The following is a 14,840-nucleotide window of genomic DNA, read 5'->3' as shown; positions in this document are numbered from 1 at the left end:
CTTGAACATCATAGGATATTCCATGAACATAATAGGGTATTTTCTTAGGCATTCTTAACCTGGAAGCAGAACGGTTGTTTAGTTGGAAAAAAACCCTTACAGACTCCCTCTAGAGAAGACCAACATCAAATTAAAGTCAATACAATCATTCTGGGTTAGCTAAATTGTCCGTGCAGGGAAATGCTCCTAAAATACCAGCTTCCCTCTGATCTCCTAACTCTCATGTCTTTCCACTACTTCATGGCTCTTTTCCGAACAATTTGCAGCTGCCCCAGTCACTTCAAATCCTACTTCCTCCATGTGTTCCTTCTCCATCCAGTCACCCTAATTTCTTAGCATTTATTTAAACGTTCTAAGTGCTCCAGAAGCTACACATACCAAGAACCCGATCCAGTATTGTCAAAGAAGAATATATGCCACATACATAAATGTTCTCATAAACTACAGTGACAAGGTTTTAATTCCAAGTACTTTGAAGAAAATCTAACATGTTAAACTCTCATTTTCTAGGAAAAAAAAATCTGAGACAATAGCACATAGTTGAAAAAACATATGGCTTATTCCTCGAAGACTTAAACTGAAGTCTGAAATCTGCCACCTGGGTGACCTTGGTTAAGTAATTCAAATTGTCTGAAACTTCATTTTTCCTCTGTAAAATAGTGACAGTAATAATACAAGAAGCCAAGCATACCCCAGAGGGCAGTGGTTCTCAAAGTGTGGCCCCAGCCAGCAGCAGCAGAGTCGTGTGGGAAATTGTCAGGAAGACTGATCTGGGGCCCCACTTCAGAACTACTGAATCAAAAACTCAAGATGGGAGGACGTAGGGACAAGCAAGCAGCAATGTGTGTTTTAACAACTTTCAGGTGATTCTGATGGATGCTGCCATAAGGATTTTGCATTGATTTAATAAGACCATATACTGTAAATAATTGTAATTTCTAAAAAGCTATGCAAATATGAGCTAGTAGCATTTTGACTATTAATTATTGTGCTATTTAATGTAGCACTGCTCAGAACAAAATGGCCTCAGACCATTGTGCTGAAGAACCAGAGAGAATTCAAAAGAAATGATTCTCCTTTCAAGAGTTCTTCTGTCCCCTTCCTCTGCTGTCAGCTGTCATTTCTCACAGAGGTCAATGAGTCCTGCTGCTATCATCTGCTGCGTTATACACACAGTAGTTCTGCGCAACCACCTGAGGGCAACTCTGTCTTTCCTATGGAATAAAGTCTCTAACGGTCTGCAGCTTCTAGCCTCCCTTACGACCCTTTTCCAACTCGTGTTCTGAATGTTTGAGGCCACCACCAGTCTGACCTCTGGGTAGGAGGAGATTTTATAGGATAATAACATATACACACATCTTTTATATAGAAATATGTGTACATGTATAGCACCAAGCAGTGCCTGCTACCTTGTGCGTTCACAAGAATTTTCAGTTGAAAAAATGAATGTGTGTGCTCATATCTCACAAAAGTGTGAGTATACTTCATCACTACACAACATATGCATGTAAAAAAAATCTTCACTTATATGCCCCAAATCTATAAAAAAAAATTAAAAATGAAAAAAGTGTGAGGATATGGACAATACATGGTTTCACTCTGACATTTCCAACTCCTGTGGATTATCATGAGACCAAAAAGTGTGGTTTAATCAAACGAGTCTATAAACACTTCTGGGAAAACAACACAAAGGGCAAGAGCTGATGAGAAGCCACTGGCATCGTCTCCCCAGGGAAAGTGCAGCACTTTATACATGTGCAGTAAAAGAGGAGAAAGCTCTCTGAAGCATTAAAAGCACTAAATAAATGAAGGTGCTGCCAATATTGATATGATTCCATCCCTGCTGGGTACAGCAGCTGTGCTTATGGAGTGTGGAGCCTGTTAGCTCCAGGCACAGGGCCTCTCCTACCCTGAGGTCAGGGTCCCTTTGAGACCCTGCTCACTGGCTCGACTCCCAGGGCTGTCCTGTGCTGTCCTCTGCAAAGGGTGGCACCTCCCCTCACAGCCTGTCAGGGCAACCCACCTTCCAAGAGAAATGCTTGCTACTTGCCTTTGACCTTGGCTTACCTTCTGCCCCACCATCTGCTTAATTTCCATAGCTTTCATTTGAGGCTTTAGGACTACATGACTACCTCTTCTTGGTCTATTGGCCACAGCCCCAAGCTTCACTCCCTGCATCTACAACAAAGAATCTTCATTCCTGCCCCTACCTTGGCCTCCCTGTGGTGACCTTCATGTCAGGTGAACCGGCACACCCAGCCCTGCACCCTCCATGGTGGCTGAGCACTCACCAGCCCACTTTCCTTAAATCAGTAAATTGCCCATCAGCCAGGCCCACGTCCCCTGAGTACAGCCAGACCGAACCCCTAAGACAAGCCATCCCTGGCCTTCTACTTACTATTAACTCTGCTGTGTAGCGGTCAGCAGACAGTGGGTGCTCAATTAATGTTGCTGTCTGCATGACATGGTAAGAGTTTAGAATGCTGATTCTCAACTAAAATCGGAAATCTGCTTGGGGAAAGCAAGTCAACACTCTCCTGAAATAGTGACGCAATCAGCAGAAATTTTTACTACATCAATCAAAAGAGCTCACAGCAAGTAGTCACTGAACCAAGTAAAGTAACCTTCGCACCCCCTCCCACTCCTGCCCCACTCCGTATTCTTGTTAGCTACTGTTGATTGATGGCTTCCAGGAAAAGATGATCCATCACTGTTCAGACCAGTGAAGCTTCTGCCACTAAGTTCAGGTTAGTCCAGCATTTTGTAAAAGTGAGACAAAATATGAAGTCTGAAAAATGCCAACTCATGGGAAAAAGGAAAACCTCAAAATAGCATGGTATTGCCAGGAATCAATGAAATTAACATGGGTGGAAGATGGATAGATTTTTTTTTTAAATATATGTAACAGTGTATGATATGTTACAAACACATCACATCAGGAGGCCTGCGATAGGGTTTTCAGTTCCATACTGGAAATTATTCACTACTAGAATAGTTACTGGGAAAATTCAGTGCCTAGGGCAAGTAACAGCTACCACTTAAATTGCACTGTTATTCATATAAGGCACTGTGCTAGCTGCTTTACATATGTTATCCTATCCAATTCTTATTTCCATGAAAGGTATGATATGGTTTGTCTCTGTCTCTCACCCAAATCTCATGTTGAATTGTAATTTCCAATATGGGAGGTAGGCCCTGGTGGGAGGTGATTTGATCATGGGGTGGTTTCTAATATTAGCACCATCCCTCTAGTGCTATCTCGTGATAGAGTTCTCCGTTGTTTCAAAGTGTATAGCACTTCCCCCTTCACTCTGTCTTCCTCCTGCTCCAGCATGTAAGGCATGCCTGCTTCCCCTTCACCTTCTGCCATAATTCTTAAGTTTCCTGAGGTCTCACCAGAAGCAGAAGCCTGTACAGCCCGCAGAACCACAAGCCAATTAAACCTCTTTTCTTTCTAAATTACCCAGTCATAGGTATGTCTTTATAGCAGCATGAGAATGAACTAATACAGCTAAAAATCTCTATTTTGCCAATGAGGACTTGCTGTTGGTCACAGAGCTGATAAATGACAGAGCCAAATTTAACCCAATGGCAGTCTGACTCCAAAGCCCATACCCTCATCATTCTATGTACAATTCTTCTCCCTATCTCCCAGATTTCCAGAAAGGCAGAATCAGGTTTAAATGATCCTGGCTACAAAAATGAGAGGATGAGTCTGAAACCATATGTACTGGAAGTTGTGTGTGGGATGGGAAGGAGACAGCCTTGCTCTTTACATGGTATGACAGTCAAAATATGTCTAGACTGTAGAACGCTCGGGAAAGACACAGAAATAGGCTTGAACAAATGAAAAGGCACATTGTGCTTCTTTTAGGAAAACTCAACATCATCAAAATGTCAGTTCTCCCTAAATGACTTTATGAATTTAACATAATCCCAATGAAAAAGACAGCCATACCTCGTTTTATTACACTTCACCTTATTGCACTTCTCAGATGCTGCATTTTTAACATATTGAAGGTTCGTGGCATTTTTCCAACAGCATGTGCTCACTTCGTGCCTGTGTCACATTTTAGTAATTCTCATAATATTTCAAAGAATTCTTTATTATTATATCTGTTATGGTGATCTGTGACCAGTGACCTTTGATGTGACTAATGTAATTGTTTTGGGGTGCCATGAACCTAGCCCATATAAGACAATGAACTTAATAAATGTTGTGTATGTTCTGACTGCTCCACTGATCGGCCATTTCCCCATCTCTCTCCTTCCTCAGGCCTCGCATTGCCTTTAGACACAACAGTATATTGAAATTAGACCAATTAATAACACTACAATGGCCTCTGTGTGTTCAAGTAAAAGGGAGAGTTGCAAGTCTCTCACTTTAAATCAAAAGCTAGAAATGATTAAGCTTAGTGAGGAAGGCATGTTGAAAGCCAAGACAGGCTGAAAGATAGGCTTCTGGTGCCAAACAGTCAGCCAGGTTGCGAATGCAAAGGAAAAGTTCTTAAAGGAAATTGAAAGTGCTACTCCAGTGTACACATGAATGATAAGAATGTAAGCCTTCTTGCTGATCTAGAGAAAGTTTTAGTCGTCTGTGTAGAAGATCAAACCAGCCACAACATTCCCTTAAGCCAAGGCCTAATCCAGGACAAGGCTCTAACTCTCTTCAATTCTACAAAGGCTGGGCTGGAAGAGGTGAGGAAGCTGAAGAAGAAAAGTTGGACACTAGCAAAAGAGTAGAAGTTGATTCATGAGGTTTAAGGAAAGACGCGGTCTCAAAAACATAAAAGTGGAAAGTGAAACAGCAAGTGCCAACGTGCAAACTGCAACAACTTATCCAGGAGATCTAGCCAAAATCATCGATGAAGGTAGCTATACTAAATAACACAATGCAAACAAAACAGATTTCTATTGGAAGAAAACACCATCTAGGACTTTTACAGCTAGAGAGAAGAAGTCAATGCTTGGCTTAAAAGTTTCAAAAGACAGAATGACTCGCTTGTTAGGGGCTAATACAGCAGGTTGAATTAGTAGGTTGAAGTTGAAGCTCATTTACCATTCCAAAAATCCTAGGGCCCTTAAGAATGATGCTAAATCTCTCAAAATGGAGGTAAAACCACTTCCAGGTCACCCCCAACCCAACTCCAGCCGTCGCGGCGGCCAGGGGGAAGAGGGCCATGATCCGAATGAACCAGAACAGTTGAGAAAACTGTTGATTGGTGGTCTAAGCTGTGAAACTACAGATTTAAGAGAACATTTTGAGAAATGGGACACACTGACAGATTGTGTGGTAATGAGAGACCCCCAAACTAAACGTTCCAGGAGCTTTCATTTTGTGACTTATTCTTGTGTTGAAGAGGTGGATGCAACAATGTGTGCTCGACCACACAAGGTTGATGGGCGTTTAGTGGAACCAAAGAGAGCTGTTTCTACAGAGGATTCTGTAAAGCCTGGTCTCTAACAGTGAAGAAAATTTGTGTTGGTGGTATTAAAGAAGATACAGAAGAATATAATTTGAGAGACTGTTTTGAAAAGTATGGCAAGATTGAAAGCATAGAAGTTATGGAAGATAGGCAGAATGGAAAAAAGAGAAGATTTTCTTTTGTAACTTTTAATGATCATGATACAGCTGATAAAATTGTTGCTCAGAAATACCACACTAATAATGGGCATAATTGTGAACTGAAAAAGGCCCTTTCTAAACAAGAGATGCAGTCTGCTGGGTCACAGAGAGGTCGTGGACGTGGATCTGGCAATTTTACGGGTTGTGGAGGAAACTTTGGAGGTGGTGCAGATAATTTTGGCTGTGGTAGAAACTGGTGGAAGAGGAGGCTATGGTGGTGGAGGTGGTGGCAGCACAGGTAGTTATGGAGGAGGTGATGGTGGATATAATGGACTTGGAGGTGATGGTGGCAACTACAGTGGTGGTCCTGGTTATAGTAGTAGAGGGGGCTATGGTGGTGGTAGACTAGGATATGGAAACCAAGGTGGTGAATATGGTGGCGGTGGTGGAGGATATGATGGCCACAGTGAAGAAGGGAATTTTGGTGGTGGTAACTATAGTGGTGGTGGGAATTATAATGATTTTGGAAATTATAGTGGATGACAACAATCAAATTATGGACCCATGAAAGAGGGCAGTTTTGGTGGAAGAAGCTTGGGCAGTCCCTATGGTGTTGGGACTGGTGTTGGAAGTGGTGGATATGGTAGCAGAAGGTTCTAAAAACAGCAGAAAAAGGCTATAGTTCTTAGCAAGACAGAGAGTGAGGAGTTGTCAGGAAAGCTGCAGGTTACTTTGAGACAGTCGTCCCAAATGCATTAGAGGAACTGTAAAAATCCGCCACAGAAGGAACGATGATCCATAGTCAGAAAAGTTACTGCAGCTTAAACAGGAAACCCTTCTTGTTCAGGACTGTCATAGCCACAGTTTGCACAAAGTGCAGCTATTGATTAATGCAATGTAGTGTCAATTAGATATACATTCCTGAGGTCTTTTATCTGTTGTAGCTTTGTCTTTATCTTTTTCTTTTCATTACATCAGGTATATTGCCCTGTAAATTGTGGTAGTGGTACCAGGAATAAAAAGGAATTTTTAACTTTTCAATATTTGTGTAGTTCAGTTTTTCTACATTTTAGTACAGAAACTTTAACAAAATGCAGTTTTGAAGGTGTTTCCTTGTGTGTTAACAAGTAAAGAAGATCATTGTTAATTATTATTTTGTATGAATGTTGCTAAAGTTAACTGTAAAGAAACACCTGCTGACTTTCAGTTTAAGGGGAATCTATTCTCCCCGTTTCCAAACCATGATATGAATAGGTGCTGACATGTGGAGAGAATAGATATCTGTGTGTTTAAAATATATGTTTTAGATAAATAGGAGTGGGTATTTAAATCAGCATTTGTGAATTTAATAGCATTAAGATTACCTTCCAATGAAAAAAATCTCAAAATTTCTATTTGGTTTTTGTGTATTTTCTTTTAAAGTGTAATCATATGATTTTAGTGTGTTAGACTTGCTGAGTCCTAGCTGTGTTTAGAACATCTCCATTCTACGTTTACCTTGGTCAAATCTGAACTGCTGCCATAGGTTTTTGGTGTAAAGAATGTTTACCGCCCTCCATTTAAATTCTGAAAAGGGATAGTGGATGTTTTCCCTCTCCTGTATTAGAAACCATTCTTAAAGTCTTTTCAAAATACAGAATCATTAAGCCTGATATATCTGAGCAAATTAGTGGGTACCTTCTTTTCTTTTAGAAAGCACAAAAGGTCCATACATCTTGAATTATTTTCCTTGGTTTAAATTTTTTATACAAATTCTCAGAACAAGAGAATAAAAATCATGCATTACTAAAACCCTAACTGGCTGACATTCTTTCCTGTTTGTACCCTATACATTCTGCTGGATGAAACCAAGGATAGTTCAGGTATAATTGTCCAAAATAACCTAACTGCAGCAGAAATGTAGCACAGTTGCTTAGTACAAGCTTCTCACTTCCTACAGACGTGAATTCAAATTTGGATAATCAGAGTTCTTAAATTCCCAAAGAACATACTGTTACTTATTGTATATATTTCAACATAAATCATGTTGTCACCAATTTGTTTGGAAGGCCCTAGTTGAGGAGAGTTTTAGATAATAAGGTTTTGATATATATATATATATCAATGTCTACTGTGTTTGGCGCCAGCTAGTGCTTACAATTTCATTCGAGCCCTGAGTATGTGCCCTGCTGTTATTCTTTCTTTGGCAGTTGAACGTTGAATTCAAGATTCTTATTTTTGTTTTAAGAAGTACTAAGCAAAATAAGCAATAAAAAGGGGAATGAGGCATGCTAGTGTTTGAATATGCTCTCTTGTTGCTCTAATTCTGTGCCTCTGTGCATTAATATTTGGATGCATGCAATGCCAGTGTGGAAACTGGTCTTCACACATAGTGCAGTTTTCCAGAAACACTCATAAACCAATAAATGTAACAGACATTACATTTAATGGGCATATATGTGAAAAGCAGTGTAGAAAATAGGCTAATACTAGAAAATGGTTAAGTCCTTAATAACTTCAAGTGTGGTTATATAATGGACACTGTCAATGTTCATAACTTTACCTGGTCAAAATAATGCTTGGGAAATGCTCTATTAAAATTGAGCTAAATTGTCTCAAGTTCTTTTATTCATATAAATAAAGTTTATTAATAAAAATAAAGTTTTATTTAAAATAAAATAAAGTTTATTAATAAAAATTTATTAATAAATTCAAATAAAGTTTATTTTAAAAGAATGATGCTAAATCTACTCTTCCTGTGCTCTATAAATGGAACAACAAAGCCTAGATGACAGCACATCTGTTTACAACGTGGTTTACTGAATATTTTAAGCCCAATTTTGAGATCATTACTCAGGAAAAAAAAATCCTTTCAAAATATCCCTGATTATTGACAATGTGCCTGGTCACCCAAGAGTTCTTATGGAGATGTACAAGAAGATTAATGTTGTTTTTACATCTGCTAACACAACATCCATTCTGCAGGCCATGGTTCAAGGAGGAATTTCAACTTTCAAGTCTTAATATTTAAGAAATACTTTTTGTAAGGCTCTAGCTGCCATTGATAGTGATTCCTCTGATGGATCTTAGAAAAGTAAAATTGAAAACCTTCCGTAAAGAATTCACCATTCTAAGTACGATTAAGAACATTCCTGATTCCTGAAAGGACAAAATATCAACATTAACAGTATTTTAGAAGAAGGTGATTCCAACCTTTATGGATGATTTTGAGGGTTCAAGACTTCTGTGGAGGAAGTCACTGCAGATATTGTAGAAAAAGCCAGAGAACTATATAGAAGGGGAGCCTGGAAATATGACTGAATTGCTGTACTTTCATGATAAAACTTCAAGAGATGAGGAGTTGCTTCTTATGGATAAGCAAAGAAAGTGGTTCCCTGAATGGAATCTACTCCTGGTGAAGATTCTGTTAACGTTGTTGAAATGACAACAAATGCTTTAGAATATTTCATAAATTTAGTTGATAAAGCAGGAGCAGGGTTTGAGAGGACTGACTCTAATTTTGAAAGAAATTCTATTGTGGGTTAAATGTTATCAAACTGCATCACATGCTACAGAGAAATCTTTCATCAAAGAAGAGTCAATCAATGCAGCAAACTTTACTATTGTCTGATTTTCAGAAATTGCACAGCTGCCCTTCATCAGCCACCACCCTCATGAGTCAGCAGCCACCAACAATGAGGCAAGACGCTCCACCAGCGAAAAGATTACCATGTGCTGAAGGCTTAGATGGTCGCATTTTTAGCAATGAAGCATTTTTCTCATTAAGAAATATACATTATTTATTCAGATATAATACAATTGCACACGTAATAGACTACACTGTAGTGTAAACATAACTTTTACATGCACTGAGAAGCCAAAAAATCATGTTACTTCCTTTATTGTGGCATTCTCTTTATTGCAGTGGTCTGGAACTGAACTTGCAATATCTCTGAAGTATGCCTGTATATATCACTTTTTTCTCAGAGCTAGACAAGTTAACTATATATTTTATTTGAAATAAGCAATAATATCAGTGGAAACAATAAAAAATAACAATGGGGAAGGGAGGCTAGCCCCAGTAGATATTAAAACGTACCATAAAGCCTTCAGTATAAGCATACAAATTGGTAGATGGATCAATAGAAAAATAAATTAAAATCCAAAAGTATACGGTACTGAATATGGGAGTTTAGAATGTTAGAAAGGCAGCATCTCAAACCAGTAGGGAACAAATGGACTATCTAATGGACATCTGGTTAGTTATGTATAAAAATATAAAACTGGAGTCATTTCTTACACTAAATGCCAGAATTAATTCCAAATGAATCTAAATGTTAAATAAATGAATAAATAAACTACATAAGAATTAGTAGAAAGTATGGGTTACTCTTTTATTACCTGGAATCGGAGAAAACTTCTTTGACTTACAAGCCAGACGTGATAAAGGAAAAGGGATACATTTGATCACACATAACAAAGAAACTTTTGCATTGAAAAATAACATAAGCAAAATCAAAAGACAAACACAAATTTTTATGGAGGTTTCTGGGGAAAGATTTGCAACATAAATCATTTGTAAAGTCTTAATATCTCTAATAGGGAACTGTTAGAAAAGAATATGAAGATACCTGTAGGGAAATGGGCAAATGATACAGTTCACAGAAAAAGAACAATAAATGTCTCTTAAACAGATAGGCAAAATTACAAATACTGAACAACATGCTCTGTGGTGAGGCTATGGCAAGCCAGACACCCTTATATCTTGCTGTTGGAAATGTAAAGTAGTACAATCCCCAAGGAGGGGAATTCGGACAACATCTGGAAAAATTACATATACTTTTACACATTGACTCAGCAATCCCACTTATAAGAATCCTACCAAAGATACACTAGCAAAGAAGTAAAATGATATAAGTAAGCATAAGGGCATTTATTGCAGCACTTTTGTAATAGCAAAAGACTGCAAACAACTCAGTGCCCATCAATAGGCTATTGCTTGAATAAACTATGGTACATGCACAAAATGGTATGACGCTGCCATGAAAAGAACTGAGAGGCCGCCCCAGCAGCAGCACGAGGAAGAGATGGCGGCCGAGGCTGGGGAAGCCATGGCGTCCCCCATGGACGACGGGTTTGTGAGCCTGGACTCGCCCTCCTACGTCCTGTACAGTTAGAGATGTTTATGATTATTTCCGAGCTGTCCTGCAGCGTGATGAAAGAAGTGAATGAGCTTTTAAGCTAACCCGGGATGCTATTGAGTTAAATGCAGCCAATTATATAGTGTGGCATTTCCGGAGAGTTCTTTTAAAGTCACTTCAGAAGGATCTACATGAGGAAATGAACTACATCACTGCAATAATTGAGAAGCAGCCCAAAAACTATCAAATTTGGCATCATAGGCGAATATTAGTGGAATGGCTAAAAGATCCATCTCAGGAGCTTGAATTTATTGCTGATATTCTTAATCAGGATGCAAAGAATTATCATGCATGGCAGCATCGACAGTGGGTTATTCAGGACTTTAAACTTTGGGATAATGAGCTGCAGTATGTGGACCAACTTCTCAAAGAGGATGTGAGAAATAACTCTGTCTGGAACCAAAGATACTTCGTTATTTCTAACACCACTGGCTACAATGATCGTGCTGTATTGGACAGAGAAGTCCAATACACTCTGGAAATGATTAAACTAGTACCACATAATGAAAGTGCATGGAACTATTTGAAAGGGATTTTGCAGGATCGTGCTCTTTCCAAATATCCTAATCTGTTAAATCAATTACTTGATTTACAACCAAGTCATAGTTCCCCCTACCTAATTGCCTTTCTTGTGGATATCTATGAAGACATGCTAGAAAACCAGTGTGACAATAATGCTCTATTCTTAATAAAGCATTAGAGTTATGTGAAATCCTAGCTAAAGAAAAGGACACTATAAGAAAGGAATATTGGAGATATAATGGAAGATCCCTTCAAGGCAAACACAGCACAGAAAATGACTCACCAACGAATGTACAGCAACAACACCATCCAGAAGAACTTGATGGAATGCTTTTATTTTTTATTAAGGGACCCTGCAGGAGTTTAAAACGAGAGTGGTCCTTCCCTTTGCCTGTGGTGTAAAAGTGCATTACACAGGTATTGCTTTGTAACAAGAACTGATGCTCCTTGGGTGCTGCTGCTACTCAGACTAGCTCTAAGTAATATGATTCTTCTAAAGCAAAGTCATTGGATGGGAGGAGGAAGAAAAAGTCCTGTAAAGGAACTTTTGTAGTCTTATCAACATATAATCTAATCCCTTAGCATCAGCTCCTCCCTCAGTGGTACATGCCTCAAGATTTGTAGCAGTAATAACTGCAGGTCACTTGTATGTAATGGATGTGAGGTAGCCGAAGTTTGGTTCAGTTAGCAGGGAATACAGTGGTTCCATCAGAGCTGGTCTGCACACTCACATTATCTTGCTATCACTGTAACCAACTAATGCCAAAAGAATGGTTTTGTAATAAAATTATAGCTGTATCTAAAAAAAAATTTTTTTAAAAGTACTGAGAAAGCTCTTAGTACTGTTATACAGCATTACTCTCAGCTGGGGATCATTTTGCTATAGAGTTTTCTCCAAAATATATTGTTAAGTGAAAAAAAGCAAGGGCAGGATGGTGTGTATGCACATGCATAAGGCTTGTGTCTTTTATCTGAGAAAGAAAAAAATACAAATACTTATATTTGTACATATGCCTAATTATATGAATATATTTTGATTAAATGGAAGGATACTCAAATATAACAAGATGATCACCTGTAGAGCAGTGTTTCTAAATCTCTTTTTTATCATCTTCCTGGAGGAAAAATTGAAGTGTTTAAATTCTCTCTAATGACAGAAATTAAACACTAAGAAACAAGATTTCGTTAGGTAATTTTGAGATTTGGAGGGCCACAAACCATTATGACTACTAAAATTTTTTCACACAACACCCAAATAAATTTGTACTCTCTCGGGAAGAGTATCACCTCCACTGAGGGTGCATGCTCTAAGAAAAGGGAGGGAATAGAGTGGAGGGGGCAGAGATGGAAGCGAGACTTCTGCTACGGTCTGAATATGTCCCTCCAAATCAGAGAAGCTGTCTTCGTTTGTTTATGCTGCTATAATAAAATACCTGAGACTGGGTAATTTATAAATAATAGAAATTTATTTCTCACAGTTTTGGAGGCAGGGAAGTTCATGATCAAGGTGCCAGCAGGTTCAGTGTCTGGTGAGGGCTCCTCTTCACTTCTAAGATGGCACCCTGTTGCTACATCCTCCTGAGAACATCAACGCTGTGTCTTTACATAGCCCCACCCTTAATATTATCACACTGGTAATTAAGTTTCAACATATGAATTTGAAACAATCTCTCTCTCCCCAAAGGTATATATCCTAAGGATAAAAATAACTGCAAGGAAATCCTAAACTACATTCAATAATAATATTGTTACTACTAATAATATTATTATTTTGAAACTTATATAATAAAAAACAAGTAATTATTGTTAGAAATAAAATGTTGTTTAAGAGAAATGAAATGCAAATGGTATATCAAAGGAATTAAATAAAAATCTTTATAACACTAAATTTGATTAGAAACATCAGTGAGAACTCATTTAATTTTTCCCCTTTAAAGAAAAACTTACTTCCATGCTCCATTCTCCAGAAAAACCCAGAAGCAATAATAACTCAAAATCAATGAGCACCCCTAGCACACAGATCATGATCTCTTTATAACACCTCCCAGTGAAACAAACCAAGACTTCTTAGGAAAATAGCTGACTTCAAGGCTACAAAAGGGAATTGTATGAGATGATCCTATAACACCTTGTCATACCAGAAAATTTAAAACTTACTAAAGACCACCGTCTTGTCAAAGAGACAGGAGCAAACTTTAAGGGGCCCCTATTTCCCACAGGGCAATTTGAGCATCAGAAAAAATAATGATCACAGTGGATTAAAATGCATCAAATCTATTTTTTAAAGCCATGAGTTCAGAGTTATACTAAAAGAAAGACTCAGGCCAGGCACGGTGGCTCATGCCTGTAATCCCAGCACTTTGGGAGGCGGGCAGATCACGAGTTCAAGAGATCGAGACCACCCTGGCCAACATGGTGAAATCCCATCTCTACTAAAAATACAAAAATTAACTGGGCGTGGTGGCGCATGCCTGTAATCCCAGCCACTCAGGAGGCTGAGGCAGGAGAATCACTTGAACCCGGGAGGTGGAGGTTGCAGTGAGCTGAGATCACACCACTGCACTCCAGCCTGGCGACAGAGTGGGATTCCATCTCAAAAAAAAAGAGGAGAAAGACTCACTGGACACCAATTCATTTTTCAGAAAAATAGTAAATAATGAGAATGAACTAAATTTATTCTCCCACTCCTGTAGAAATTATTTTATGGTAATCAGATAGTTAAGGAGGAAAAGTTCTTCTATATAGAAGAATTCCAGAAAATAGGTGAAGAAAGAAGATAAAATTAGAAAATCTCTCCTGAAATCCCTAATAAAACAATTGATCTGGGCAATGATCATCAGCAGTTGTTAAATCCTTCAGCGTAAATGGGAAACTGCCTGGGCGCAGTGGCTCATGCCTGTAATCCCAGCACTTTGGAAGGCTGAGGCAGGTGGATCACGAGGTCAGGAGTTCAAGACCAGCCTCGCCAAGATGGTGAAACTACAAAAATTAGTCAGGCATGGTGGCAGGTGCCTGTAGTCCCAGCTACTTGGGAGACTGAGGCAGGAGAATCGCTTGAACCTGGGCAGCAGAGGTTGCAGTGAGCCAAGACTGTGCCACTGCACTCCAGCCTGGGTGACAGAGTGAGACTCTGTCTGGAAAAAAAGAAAAAAAGATAAATGGGAAACTTTGCCATAAATGAATCATGTTGCCAGCACTTGGACCCATGATCAAAAAGAGATGCTTATAATGTGATGCAATAAGAAATATCAATGGTGAAATATTTTTGACAAAATATCAACTACAAATGGGATCAAATCCCATTCAGTTGCTCTCAACTGGTGCAATTTTGCCCCCAGGGCACATTAGGCAATGTCTAAAGGCATTTTTCATTGTCATACTGGAGGCCAGTGCTATTGGCATCTAGTAGACAGAGGCCAGGGTTGCTGCTAAACAACCTAGAACATAGAACAGCCCCCCAACAACAAATAATTATCCAGTACAAACTGATAACAGTGCTGAGGTTGAAAAACCCTGCTCTGGATTTACTAATTTACAGGAAATATAAGGGCCCAAGGTACATATCAACCAAA

The 14,840-nt window shown here is 38.9% G+C and overlaps 2 pseudogenes; both read left to right on the top strand.

Annotated features, from left to right (window-relative positions):
- The window catches only part of LOC116476507 (protein farnesyltransferase/geranylgeranyltransferase type-1 subunit alpha-like), a 32,431-nt pseudogene extending 20,403 nt beyond the window's left edge, over nt 1-12,028 (top strand).
- Nucleotides 5,108-6,226, top strand: LOC116474965 (heterogeneous nuclear ribonucleoprotein A3-like; annotated as a pseudogene).
- Nucleotides 12,029-14,840: the final 2,812 nt, after the last annotated feature.

The sequence above is a fragment of the Hylobates moloch genome, unplaced genomic scaffold, assembly GCF_009828535.3.
Source record: "Hylobates moloch isolate HMO894 unplaced genomic scaffold, HMol_V3 SCAFFOLD_2, whole genome shotgun sequence".
Lineage (NCBI taxonomy): Eukaryota > Metazoa > Chordata > Mammalia > Primates > Hylobatidae > Hylobates > Hylobates moloch.
Note: the sequence above shows the minus strand (reverse complement) of the source record. Positions and strands in the feature narration are given on the sequence as shown.